Here is a 13,799-nt window from a genome sequence, read left to right on the forward strand (position 1 = left end):
CACTGAGTGGCAGAGGTCCAGGCCCAGCACCTTCCAGTCTAGGAGCCTGTGACCTGGGACAGGATCCCTGGGGAAAGGGTGAGGGCTGGCAAAGGGCCCACCACCCTGAGCACTCCAAGAGACAGGGGTGGAACTCACTTCAAGGATTCAGATCGGCCAGGAGCCTCTCCCACCGGCGAAGGGGACACCGCGGTGGGGCTGCGAGTACCCAGTTGTTTTTTTCTCCTTCCCTGTGCTCCACGTCACGCACTTTTCCGAGGGGCAAGCTCCGCAGTTCTCCCATCAAGGAGGCTCTCCAGGCTCCCTGCCGGCCTTCGGCTTCTGGGGTGGAGGTGGGCGTGGGGTGCATGGGCCCTAGGAGAATGGGGTGTGAGAGACTCCCCCGGGCTCATGGCTTTGGTGGCACCTCAGGCTGTGGAGTGGGGTGGCGAGTCTTTGGAAGTCACAGAGCCCAGGGTCGGTGGCACGTGATGAGGCGCAGGCCTGGATCAGGGAGTGGTGCCCACGGCCCTCGGCTCCTCCCCCGGGGCCGCCCCGCCCCGCGCGGGAGGGGACGGGCGGGGACCGGCATGGGTAGGCGCGGCGACCCGCAGGGCCAGGTGCAGGGCCCGCGAGTCCGGGGTCGCCGCAGCCCGGGAGGAGTGTCTGGTCTCCGGCCTGCCTGTGCTGTCGCCGCGCCCTGTCCACTAGACTCCGAGACCCTCGGAACCCAGGTAACCGGGGACGGGACTCCCCGCCGCGCGCCGCCTCCCCACCTCTGGGTCCACGCGCACCCGCCCTCCGCGGCAGCCCCAGACGCTCTGCGCCCGTGGAGCCCGTGGAGCCCGTGGAGCCCGGGTGGCCGCTCCGAGGGCGGGTCTGGGAAAGTTTGTGCCGGGGCGGCCCTGAGCCAGCGGCGGCGCGGCTCGGCCACTTTCACCGCACGCGGGGCCGGTGTGAAGGTGGGGCGGCCGCCGCCGTGCAGAAGGCTCTCTGCTGCAATCGAGAGCGGTGAGGGGAGCTGTTGCCTTCTCGCACCTTTTCTCTCACTCTCAAGGGCGTTTGCGCCGCTTACCCTTCCTCAACCGCCCCCCTCCCGCCACCCCCACTTTAATAAAACCCTTGGATTGGGGCTGCACAGTTGGCGATTTCTTTACACCTGTGCTTCCCGCCTCCTGAGCCCAGATGTGAGCCTGGGCTGAGCAGGACCGTGTGGGTGAGGGGCGGCCCACTGCCTGCGGGGGTCGGTCCCGGCCCTGTTGAAGTGGGTGCCCAGCTACAGGGAGTTCCCCGTGCTCTGTCATTGGCCTCCCCCCTGGCCACAGTCCCCAGCTGGGCATCTCTTGGCTCCCCTAGCACTTCCCAAGTCCCAGTCGGATGAGCCCAGGAGAGGGGGTGGACCCCGGCCCAGCAGAGCAAGAACTCAGGAGCCCGGTAACTCTTATCCGTGAGCAGAACCGGCTTCCTCCCGCTTAGGTTGGGAGGAGGGCTCAGCTTGCTTAGTGGGAGTCGGGGGTGACAACTGCCCCTTCCCACACAGAGCCATAGAGAAAACATGGGGAGAGGTCAGGGGATCTGAGAAGAGCTAGCAGCCAACAGGGACACATCCCTGATTTCATTTAAACCTAACAAACCGATGGCGAGTAGATATTAGCACATGGGCAGATGAGAAGACAAGGAGGCCCAACGAGGCTTAGCCATTTGCTGGAGAAACTGGTGGACTTTTCTCCACCACTGAGTGGCGGATTTCCCACCACATCCTTCCAGAGCCGGATGGTTGCTTCTGCATTCTTGCAGTGTCCTTGACTCAGCAGAGGTTTGTTTCTTTTCCCCCACTCCGCACCCCGCTAGGTTCTGCCTGTGAAAGAGGTTCAGGGGAGAGGGCACCTCCAAGCAGACACAAACTCCAGTCAGGAAAGTCCTCCAAGAGCGAGCCAGAGCCTTGCTAAGCTCCCAGAACTGCAGGAGGGCAGGGACCTGCTTTGTTCCCTGCCGTAGCCATAGTACCTGGCACGCGGAAGGTGCTCTGCAAGAATGGAATGATTAGCCTGCAACAGCAAAGCTTCTTTTCCAACTGCCTTATCTCTGCCCTTGGCAAGCAGAAAGGGCACTCTGAAAAGTTGGATCAGAAAGGTGTCCAGCCCCACCACTGAGATCCCTTGGCACCCTTACCCACGTGGGGCAACATTTTCCCCTTACACCAAGAGTACATCCTTAATCCCGTGTGCTTTTCTTTCCCTCTTTCTTTCCTTCTTTCTTCTTTCTTTCTTTCTTTCTTTCTTTCTTTTTTTCTTTCTTTCCTTCCTTCCTTCCTTTCCTTCCTTCCTTCCTTCTTTCTTTCTTTCTTTCTTTCTTCCCCTCCCTCCCTCCCGCCTTTCTTTCTTTCTTTCTTTCTTTCTTTCTTTCTTTCTTTCTTTCTTTCTTTCTTTCTTTCTTTCTCTTTCTTTCTTTCTTTCTTTCTTTCTTTCTTTCTTTCTTTCTTTTCTTTCTTTCTTTCTTTCCCTCCCGCCCGCCCTCTCTCCCTCCCTCCCTCCCTCCTTCCTTCCTTCCTTCCTTCCTTCCTTCCTTCCTTCCTTCCTTCTTTCTTTTTCTTTTTGACTGAGTCTCACTCTATTACCCAGGCTGGAGTGCAAGGGTGAGATCTCAGCTCACTGCAACCTCTGCCTCCGGGGTTCAAGCAATTCTCTTGCCTCAGCCTCCGGAGCAGCTGGGATTACAGGCGCCTGCCACCAAGACCGGTTAATTTTTGTATTTTTAGTAGATACAGGGTTTCACCATGTTGGCCTGGTTGGTCTCGAACTCCTGACCTCAGATGACCTACCCGGGTTGACCTCCCAAAGTGCTGGGATTACAGGCGTGAGCCACCTCGCCCAGCCCCCATGTGCTTTTCCAAAGAGACAGAGGACTTTCACTTTACCCTTGTCCCGCCAAGGAGAGGCCGGGTCTGGTGGGTTCCATGCCCAGCTTGGCCCTACCCTAGACTGCGGCAGAGCAACTTTGTCCCTTTACGTAGAATTCTTACGCATCCCTCCAGGGGTAAGAATTGGAATTGGAATTACTGGAAACTTTAATCTTCATTGTCTCCTCTCTCTCCTTACCACTCCATGGGGCACCTATGTATTGAGGGAAGAGAAGGTACTTTTCTGGGCCTCAATTTCCTCACCTGTAAAATGAAAGCAACAGACCCTGTGTGGCTTTAGGAGATAGTAAGTGGTTCCAAAGGACTCTGTGGGCTGCAAATCAAACTGTAAGAGCGGATTGTTATTTTCTCATGTGTGTTAGTTAGCCTGGCCTCCCTGGTTGGCGGTAAGTCCTGTCTCAGCATCTTGGTATCCCTCACTCATCCTGAGTACACAGAAGGTTTGCAAGACATGTTTTCAAAAATGATCCCTACAGGAAGAGAAAAACTGTGAATTCATAAGAAATGGGGGGAGCTTTTTTTTTTTTTTTTTTTTTTAGCGCAGTGTTAGGAGTCAAGAATGGTGGCAGGAAACTGGGCAGGGCCATGCGTGAGTACAGGGACAGCTCTCAGGGGTGGTGGGGGTGGTAGGTTTGTGCATGGGCTTGAGCCCCAGTCAGTCTCTCAGCGGCTTCCTCCAGGAAACAAAACTGACCAACTCCGGGTTAGTCAGATATATATATTTGAGACAGGGTGTTGCTCTATCTCAACAGAGCAGGCTGGAGTGCAGTAGCATGATCTCAGCTCACTGCAACCTCCACCTCCTGGTCTCGAGCTATCCTCCTCACCTCAGCCTCCTTAGTAGCTGGGACTATAGGCATGCACCACCATGCCCAGCTAATTTTTGTGGTGGTGGGGTCTCACTATGTTGCCCAGGCTGCTCTCGAACTCCTGAGTTCAAGCTATCTGTTTGCCTCTACCTCCCAAAGTGCTGGGATTACAAGTGTGATCCATCATGCCCAGCCAGAAATGGGGACTTTCAAATTCCTCTCCTTCCCTCCCCATGTAAGGGGAGGGGACACCCCGCCATGCAGGGGAGGATCAGTAGGAGGGAAGGAAGGGCCTGAGAGCCCCTGTAGTTGGAGGTGGCCAGTGTCTTGTTCATCGAAGGCCAGGGCAGAGTGAGGGATGTAGAAGAGTCCCTGGCAGTGCCCTGAGGATGCCGCCCACCTTGCTTTGAAGAAATCCTCCCCTCAGTCAGGACTTTTGGGGCCCTGCCAGGAACCCTGTGTGACCCCTGGACTCTCAGCAGACCCAGGTGTCTGCCTTTAACCTGAGGACAGGCCAGCACACCCGGAGTTGGTCAGTTCTGTTTCCTGGAGGAAGCCGCGGAGAGACTGACTGGGGCTCAAGCCCATGAACAAACCCCCACCACCCCTCAGGGCTGTCCCTGTACTCATGCATGGCCCTGCCCAGTTTCCTGCCACCATTCTTGACTCCTAACAAGGATCCAGCAGAGTAAGAGCTTTAGACCCAGAGTCTCTAAGCTGGACTAATCCTTAGCAGCCATGTCCCCCTGCTTCTTCTCTGCTTCATTTTCCATGGCTTGCGTCCCCTTCTGATGGCCTATGGATTTCACTCCTTAATCTTGTTTGCCATCTGTCCTCCCTGTTAGAATAGCAGCTCTGTGAGGGCAAGGCCTTTTGTCTTTCTCATTCCATGGTCTCTCCCCAGAGATCAGAGTGTAGTAGGTGCTCAGTTAACATGTGCTGAGTAGATGAACACATCCAGTGCACCATTTCTCAGTATACAGATGGGGAGACTGAGACCCAGAGGCGAGGAGTGACTCTTGGAGGCAGAGCTGGAGCTTTTCCTAATTAGACTCAAGTTAATTCAAAGTTGGGTCTCTGTCCCCCACTTTGAATTACCTTGGTTGCTAGGGGTGCTTAAGAGGCCCTTGGCAAGAACCTTCAGGCCAGCTGCCTCCAGAGTTACCCAAAGGGGCAGCTCCCAGACTGAACGGACAGCTGCCACATGAGGCGATTGGTGAGTTCCAGGAAGGAGTCATCCCCACCAGACCTCCATCCTCAAAGAAAACCTCCCAGGGTTGCTCTCCCAGGGCAGCCAGTTCCTCTGCTATTGAGTTCTCTCTTGGTGAAAATAGTGCCCTCTTCAGGCAGCCTTTTAAAATTCCCCGGTGCAATTAAAAAAAAAAAAAAAAAAAAAGCACATCCAATCAATCAATCAATCAGTCAATTCTCCAGTGCACTGGAGAACTAAGGAAGTCCAAAGCCAGGCTCCAGGCGGCTGTGGGAGAAGGGGTGGCATTCCCATGGACTTGGGCTAGGGACAACCGACCAGTCTGAGAAACGCAGCCAGAGGCCCAGGGAAGCCTTGGGGTTCTGAGGCCTCACTTGGGAATCTGGCAAGACAGCCTAGAGGCCACCGTGCTCAGCACGCCCCCCACAGAGGAGCAGATCTTGTGCAGGCCTCTACATTCCATCCATGGGGAGCTTTGGCTTTTTTCCCCAAGCCCAGCTGTTGACCCCAAACATCTTTTCCGTCGTCATTGTGGTTTGCCAAATTCAGGGTTGGAATGCACCTGAACCTTGGAGCTGGGGGAAGGACCCCAGAAATTAGGCCTTGAAGGATATGTAGGAGTTTTCAAGCTTGTTGGAAAAATTAGGGAGGAAGGAGATAGGCAGGTGAGGGAGCAGTGATAATGCTTTGCCTGAAGAAACGAATCTGTAATGGGGCCTTCTTCTGTGACTGAGGCCATTGTAGGCCCTTCCCTACCCTCCAATCCTTGTCCCCAACCACCTTCCATGGGCTCCCTGCTCCTGAAGAGGGTGAAGCCCTGACCTAAGACAGAGCTTCATGCACTACTGCCCTGGCCTTCTCTTTATTACCGCCGTTACTACAAGTTTGCTGACTTTCAGCCACAGTGGATGGAAAAGTATGCCTGTTGCAACATGATGTGAGTCAGTTGTTCATAAATAATGGGATTGCACCGTCAGCTCTGATGCCCTGGTGCCTGGCCCACAGTTGGAGACATGGTGTTGGCTCCTTGGAGAAAAGGGTAAGGGTGACTTTAGACGTCAGTTTGAAATTATGCAGGATGGCAGTGAGGATCCAGCAGGTGCGAGAGATACCATCGTTTTTGGCATCTAGGAAAAAAGATAGTGCCCCCAAAGCAGTGATCCAAGGTTTAATTCTTACCCATGCCCTGTCCTCCGATCCAGGTTTTGCCTTACACAGTCATCCTCTCTTCTGACCTTGACCTCAGCCAGGCCACCCCCAGCATGCTATGGACTTAAGGGGTGACTTTTGCCCAAGCCTCAGAGAGGGTCATACTGCTTGAACACACCACAGCCCCTTCAGATAGTCTTCCTCTGATTATCTGGGAACCGTGTGACCAAAATGGTCAGGTTCACCTTGGTGGGATTCATCTGGAGCCTGCCAGAGTCACAGAGCCCAACTATGATAGCTTCTAGACCCCAGAGTCCCAAATTCAGCCACTCCACTAGCTTGCCACTTGTCTTGGAGTTGATCACTGCACTCCTGGGAGCTGAAGGCTAGTGTGGCTGGTAGAGAGCCCTGAATTCTAATTCAGACATTATCTAATGCATAGTGTGACTTTGATCCTGTCACTTCCTCTGCCTCAGTTTCCTTTTCTGTACGGCTTGGATTCATCATGGTGTCTCAACCTCAGCACTATTGACTTTCGGGACCGGATAATTATTTGTTTGTGGTGGGCGGTGGAGAGGGGGATGTGCTATGCATTGTGGGAAGTTAGCAGTAGCCCTGGCTTCTACCCACCAGACACTGCACCATCACCTCCCCTTCCCTTCCTGGCAACCAAAACTGTCTCCAGACATTGCCAAATGTCCTCTCGGGGACACTCCATCTCTGGTTGAGACCCCTGGGATCAATGATCTATGAAGACCCTCCCAACGGTCATCCTCAGGACAGGGGAGACCGTTTTCTCTTTCCAGCTCCTGTTTCATGAATGTGGACTGGGTGTGAATGAAGAGTCAACAGGTGGGGTGTGCAAGGACTTATGGGTGGAGGGGCCCCTTGGACCTTATGCTGAGAGCCAAGGCCAGTTCTCTTCGCCTTCCAGACCTTGGGTTACATAAGTCGGGGTGGGTGGGGCGAGGCTCGGAGTGAGGGGGAGAGAGGCCTGTGGTTCGGGCCCACACACTAAGGTCAGTGGCCTTCCAGTGCGGGGCAGCGTGGTGAGTAATCATCTATCCATGCCCTAGGACTCAGCATTCCACCCACTTTCCCCTCTCACGCTGCCCTGGGAGGGGACACAGGAAGTGAATCAGCCCACCCACCAAGCAGAGGAGGGAGAGAGGGTGGAGTGTGGTGTTGTTAGATGCAAGGGCACGCCTGCACTGGCCTACCCTGGGTTTTATTTTGTTTATTCCTCCCAAGTTAGCTGTTTATTAACTTCGTCCACGGAAACCCCCTTCTGACCTTGTTGCTTAACGGAAGGGCAGACGATCTTTGGCAGGGGGAGGGGTTTGTTGATGAATATTAGAAGTAAATCACTGTTCTGGGAATAACAGACTGTGAGGTTTGGGATAGTACTAACCCAGAGCTATTGGTTTGGGGGATTCATTCCTTCATTGAAGAAACTCTGCTCTGGACTGTGGGCTAGATGTGGGACAGGAGAAGGGAATGAGACATAGTGCCTGCCTGCAGAACCCCTCAGTCTCGGAGGGCAGACGTGGCTGTCAGGCTGTCCCTGCAGGGTGCTGGGAATGTACACGGAATGCATGGAGTGGGCTGTGGGCAGCACCACCCAGCTGTGTTGCGGGGAATTGGGGGTGGGCAGCTGGGGCAACACATGTGCTTGGGGAGATGGTGGGAATGTTCAGGCAGCTTCCCGAGAGGAAGAGGTGGAATTTTTATTGTGTTATTTTGTTGTTACCTTTTGTTATTGCGGTAAAACATACAAAACATAAAATTTACCGTTTAACTTTTTTTTTTTTTGATACGGAGTCTCGATCTGTTGCCCAGGCTGGAGTGCAATGGCACCATCTCGGCTCACTGCAACCTCTGCCTCCTGGGTTCAAGCAATTCTCCTGCCTCAACCTCCCGAGTAGCTGGGATTACAGGTACACGCCACCACTGATTTTTGTATTTTTGGTAGAGACAAGTTTTCACCATGTTGGCCAGGATGGTCTCGATCTCTTGACCTCGTGATCTGCCCACCTCGGCCTCCCAAAGTGCTGGGATTACAGGTGTGAGCCACCGCCCCCCCGCCCGTTTAACCATTTTTTAAGTCTGTAACCCATTGTCATTAAGTACATTCACATTGTTGTGCAACCATCATCCATACCTTTTTATCATCTCCCAGTTGAAACTCTGTACCCAATAAACAATAATTTCCCATTTCCCCTCCCCCGGCCCCTTGCAACCACCATTATCCTTTCCGTCTTTTTGTGAACTTGAGTACTCTAGATACCTCCTGTAAGTGGAATCATGCTGCACTTGTCTTTTTGTGACTGGCTAATTTCACTTAGCATAGTGTCTTCACTTAGCATAATTTCACTTAGCATAGTGTCTTCAAGTTTCATCCATGTTGTGGCATGTGACAGAATTTCCTTCCTTTTTAAGGCTGCATAATATTCCATTACGTATACACCACTTTTTTTTTTTTTTTTTTTGAGAGTCTCGCTCTGTCACCCAGGCTGGAGTGCAGTGGCATGATCTCGGCTTGTTGCACCCTCCACCTCCCATTATATACCACATTTTGTTTATCATTTGTTACTGACACTTCAGTCGCTTCACCTTTTGTCTGCTGTGAATAATGTTGCTATGAACATGGAAATGCAAATATCTGTTTGTGTCCCTGCTCTCACTTCCTTTGGATGCATGCCCAGAAGTGGAGTTTCTGGGTCATATGGTGGTTCTATGTTTAAGTTTTGGAGGAACCATCATAGTATTAAGGAAGAGGTGTTTGATTTAGGTTTTAAGGATGAGCGTGGGATTTCTGGGCACCTCAGAGGGAAAGGGAGGGGAGAGGAGGGAAGGAAAAAGCCCAGGCTGCAGGAAGAAAATGGCGCTGAGGTGTTCGTGCCTGGGGCTGGAGATGAGGCCCTGAGGGTGGGAGGGGCTGGGGAGAGTATGGAAGGTCTTGCACCTTTCATCCCCCACCAGGCTGGGGAACTTGGGCTCCGCCCTGTGGACAGTGAGAAGTGTTGAAGGAGTTTTCATCAGGAAGTGAGACAGGCTGATGGCCATCTTAGAAGGACATAGTTGGGAGGGATGTCCCAGGTGGACTGAGAGGGAAAGAGGCTTCAGGCAAGAAGACCAAGTGGGAGAAAGCTGGGGGACCCTGTGGCTGTCAGTGGGGAGGTAGAGGGAGCAAGTCTGAAGGGTGCTGTGCCACACAAGGGTGCCCAGGATTCTGGTTTGTTGGCTGGGCTGATGGTGGTGCAGGCACCTGGGTAAGCTCACTGGAGGAGCAGCCGGCTCGACAAGATGAGGAGAGGATAAACTTGGGCCTGATGGCTTTAAGGGGCCCACAGAACCACCTGGAGATGAACTTAGAGACGAGGCATTGACAAGTGTGAAAAGGCATTGCAGAGCTAGTTGCTGAGTACAAGGTGAGAAGCCAGTCAAGGGCCAGGGCAAGGACTGCTGTCAGATGACCTGGAGGGCCCTGCGGAGTTGAAAGCCAGAACACAGGGTGGCCTCTGCTCAGTGTGGCTCAATCCCTGCCCTGGGCATGTCATATCAATCCACACATTCTCACTGCCAAGCTTGAGGCTGCATGCTTGGTTTGGGCACTGTGGGTAGAGACCCAGAGATCAACATGACCTAGTGACTTTAATTCATTTATTCATCCCATAAAGCTCAGAGAATGGAATCTGGCCAATACCTTTACACAGCTAAAGATTGAATGTCTGCAGGAGAAATGGAGTGTGTTATGGAAATGTATCATGGGGACATGACAGGCTAGAGCAGGATTTCTCACCTTGGCCCTGCTGACATACTGGGCCAGATAATTCTTTGTCCTGTGGGACTGTCCTGTGCACTGCAGGATGTTTAGCAGCATCCCTGGCTTCTATGCAACAGATGCCAGTAGCCACTCACACCCCCTCCCTGCTTGTGACAACCAAAAATATCTCCAAACATTACCAAATGTCCACTAGGGAGCAAAACCACCCCCCCAGTGAGATCCATTGGTCTAAGGGTCAAAAAAGGTTTCTTTGAGGTAGTTATGTTAATCTGAATTCCAGAAGATAGATAAGAATTAATTAGGATACAGCAGGGGTGGAGAGTGGAGGAGAGTATTCAAGGCACAGGTTCCAGCAAGTGCAAAGGCCCTGAGGTGAGAGACAGCATGGAGGCAGCAGTGAGGAGCCTGGTGTAGCTTCCTCACTTAATGAATGGGGAGGGCTTTGATTAGGCAAGCAGTGGTGAAGGTGGGAGAGAAGGGTCAGATTCCAGGGATTTTCCAGAGGGAACACTCTAGGTTCTGATGACCAAAAGGGTTTGGACATGAGAGTGCTAAGGAAATTATCCAGGTGCAGAGAATGAAACCGACTAGAAGCTGGTGAATTACATTTGGAGCATGCTGGGTTGGAGATACCTGGGAGACAGCAGGTGGGGTCCTGAGCTCAGAAGAGAGGTCTGGTTGGCGCTACACAGTTGGAAGCTACATGCATACAGGTGATGAGAGAAGCCATGGGGAGATGGGACAGCCCCGAGAGAGCCTGCAGACTGAGAAGTGGAGCATGGAGAGGAGGGCCTGGCAGGAAGCATCAGGAGCTCCAACATTTAGAGATGGAGAATGAGTTCCAAGAGAGATAGTGGAGGACCTTATGGAGAATGGTGCTGTGGAGGCCCATGGAAGAGTGCTCCAGGCGCAGGGCATGGGCCACTGTGAAGCCTGTGGAGCACAAGCAAGTGGATGAGGACTGAGAAGTGGCTGGGGATTTTGAAGTGCTACGAGGAGGAACCAGACTGAGATGGTTGAGGAATGGGCAGCAGGTGGGAAGAGAGGCAGCTGGCAGACAGTTTTTCCAAAAATATGTCAGTAGACATGAGGAGAGAGTGAAGAAGCCAGAAAGGGAAGTGGGTTTAGGATCTCCCTGGGAAGAGTTTTCATCCCTCTTTCTCCCCCGATCTTCCTGTTCCTTCCCTCCTCGGAGGCAACGTTACCGGTTCCACGCATGTGTTAGAAAAGACGTGTACAGATTATTTCCCCAGAATGGTGGCACATGCATGCACTCTGCCCCTGAGTCTTAATTTTTCCACCTAGCTACCTACTGTGAGATTTCTCCATATCAGTACATAGAAAGCTGCTTCTTGGCCAGATGCAGTGGCTCACACCTGTAATCCCAGCACTTTGGGAGGCTGAGGCGGCTGATCACCTGAGGTCAGGAGTTTGAGACCAGCCTGGCCAACAAGGTGAAATGCCGTCTCTACAAAAATACAAAAATTAGCCGGGCATGATGGTAGGTGTCTGTAATCCCAGCTACTTGGGAGGCTGAGGTGGGAGAATCACTTGAACCTGGGAGGTGGAGGTCACAGTGAGCTGAGATTGCTCCACTGCACTCCAGCCTGGGTGACAGAGTGAGACTCCGTCTAAAAAAAACAAAAAAAAAACAACAAAAGAAAGCTGCTTCTTCCTTGCTTATGGCTGTCACATAACTTATTTAACTAATCTGTTTTTTGGACACGGAAGTGGTTTTGAGCCTTTTGCCACCACAAATGATTTCCCACAGAATCCCCTTGTACTTCAGTCATTTTGCAAATGTAGGTGGCTATAGGTAGGATAAAGTCCTAGAAGTAGAATTGGTGGTTCAAGGGTATGTGCGTTTATATTTGGAAAGATATCGGCAATGTGCTTTCCATAGAATTTGTAAGTATGTACCCACCTACCAGCAGTGGATGAGGGTACTCATTTACCACACCCTCCAACAGAGAGTGTTACCAAACACACCAATATTTGCCAATCTGGAAGACAAAAAATGAGTTCTTGATATAGTTTTAACCTACGTTTTTGAATAAGGTTAAATATATTATCACAGATATAAAAGTCATTTGAATTTCCTTTTCTGTGAACTGTCTATATGTTTTATCAATTTTATTTGAAATTGTTGATCTTTTCCTTATTAGAGGAATCAGAGGGAATCTGGATGTATTGGGGAAACTAGTCTTTTGTCTGGAATATACATTATACATTTTTCCCTTACCCATTTGGTCAACAATTTATTATTATTATCATTATTATTATTATTATTCTTGCTGTTACTGCTGTTTTTTAAGAATTATGAGTATTGATGGAAGAGATTCACTAGAGAGGGGATCTCTGATATGGAGATCCCTGAGGAAGCATTTAGGTGAGTTCCAGAATGGACCAGAGCTTGTCCTTAGGCAAGAAGGGAGATACCTCGCTGTCATGACAGGTAGAAGGGAGGGAAGAGGGAGCTGTGTGCCAGGAATTGGATGGCTACACGTTGAAAGAGTGAAGGAAATCGTGAGTTCATCTAGGGAAGGGGCTGTGTTCACAAGAGAGCAAAAGTTAGAGGGGTGAGAGAGTTCACTGATGTAGCAAGAGAGTGATTGGACTGATGAAGCCTGGAACCTGAGTTAGATGAGGGAAGTGGGTGGATGGTGTTCTGATGTTTGCTTAGATTTCGTATTTGTTTGTGTGGCATTTGTTAGTCACAGCGCCAAACAATCAGCCCAAGTTGTTTCCGTCTCCCCTGCAACTTAAAATCCATGCTCTGAATCACTTCCTTATCTAACTCTTATGCACCCTGCCAATCTTTCCCTGCCCTTAGTCGACCAGGCTGAGGTACCAGATGAGTTGGGACAGCCTCTATGCCCCAGTGCCCACGGGGGTTATTTAAACTAGCCATTCCTAACCTGCTCAACCTGCCCTGCTGTGCTTTTCCCGTTGAAACCCAATAAAGGATCTGACCGAGGCCTCCCGCTCACTGACCAAAGCCTGGTGATTCCCCTGCAGCCACACACTGGGTTTGCTGTGGCCCCTCCTCTTGGGAAATATAGGTAATATATTCTTCTTTCAGCAGCATTGCCTCTCTCTGTTATCACTCAATTGCTCCATCAATTAAAATCCTGCAGGTACAATTGAGACCACAAAGGACCCTCAAACAGGAATAGAATGTAAGGGTCAGTAAACTGCAGGTCTAGTGAGGCTCCAGAGCCATCAGAGCACGAGTGGTTAAATAAGCAAGCTCTCCAGGAAGAATTCCTGGAGGAAGTGGGCTGGGGAGATGGATTCTGAAGAATGGAGATGAGGAGATGCCTTGTAGTGGGAAAGGCAAGAGCAAACTGGGGGGGTGCAGGGGAGTGTGTGGGTGTGTTTGGGTGTCCGGGAGGACAGCAATCAGAACTGAAAGAGGCTGGAGGAAAATCTACAATGAGGAGGTTAACCTGATGTTGTATAGAGGAGGCAGGGGCGAGAGGGTCCAAGAGGTAGGGTGGAGCCTGCACATGCTTTTTGAAAACAGGATTTTTCCTTCCAAGAATGATTTGATTTTGTGGTAACTCCTTTTGGGGGCTCAGAGTGGGGCTTGAAGATGCCTATGATGAAGGACCTAGATGTGCGTTCCAACCTTGCATTAGGCCCAACTTGACTCTTGCTATACAGTAAACCCCCTACCCTGCTACCTTTTGGTTACCACATTAACAAAACCCCATTCCTGGCTGAGCTCAATCATCTGACTTTGCCCTTCAACCCTGGCAAAAGTCATCCTCTTCTCTCTCTTCTGCTTGCTACAGCAGCACGGGAACTTCCCTCCTATCTGAAGTGAGCCTCAGCCCTCTTGGTGTCTTCTTCCTCCCCATTAAAACCTCCCTTCTCCCGTCCAGTCCCCCCCTCCCCCAGGATCAGCTGCCCATACCTGGCGACTGCTTTTGACTTTCCAGG

The 13,799-nt window shown here is 51.6% G+C and overlaps 1 protein-coding gene across 5 annotated transcripts in view; it reads left to right on the forward strand.

Annotated features, from left to right (window-relative positions):
- Window positions 1–607: 607 nt before the first annotated feature.
- PAQR5 (progestin and adipoQ receptor family member 5) overlaps window positions 608–13,799 on the forward strand; it is a 107,347-nt gene continuing 94,155 nt past the window's right edge. For 3 of the 5 annotated variants that reach the window (XM_054451034.2, XM_054451036.2, XM_054451035.2), the window contains exon 1: window positions 651–713. The gene's annotated coding sequence lies outside the window, so the exon portion shown is untranslated. Of the gene's footprint in view, window positions 714–13,799 lie in introns of all 5 variants that reach the window. The other 2 variants (XM_054451042.2, XM_054451038.2) reach the window with 2 other exon arrangements.

Source organism: Pongo pygmaeus, chromosome 16 (genome assembly GCF_028885625.2).
Source record: "Pongo pygmaeus isolate AG05252 chromosome 16, NHGRI_mPonPyg2-v2.0_pri, whole genome shotgun sequence".
Lineage (NCBI taxonomy): Eukaryota > Metazoa > Chordata > Mammalia > Primates > Hominidae > Pongo > Pongo pygmaeus.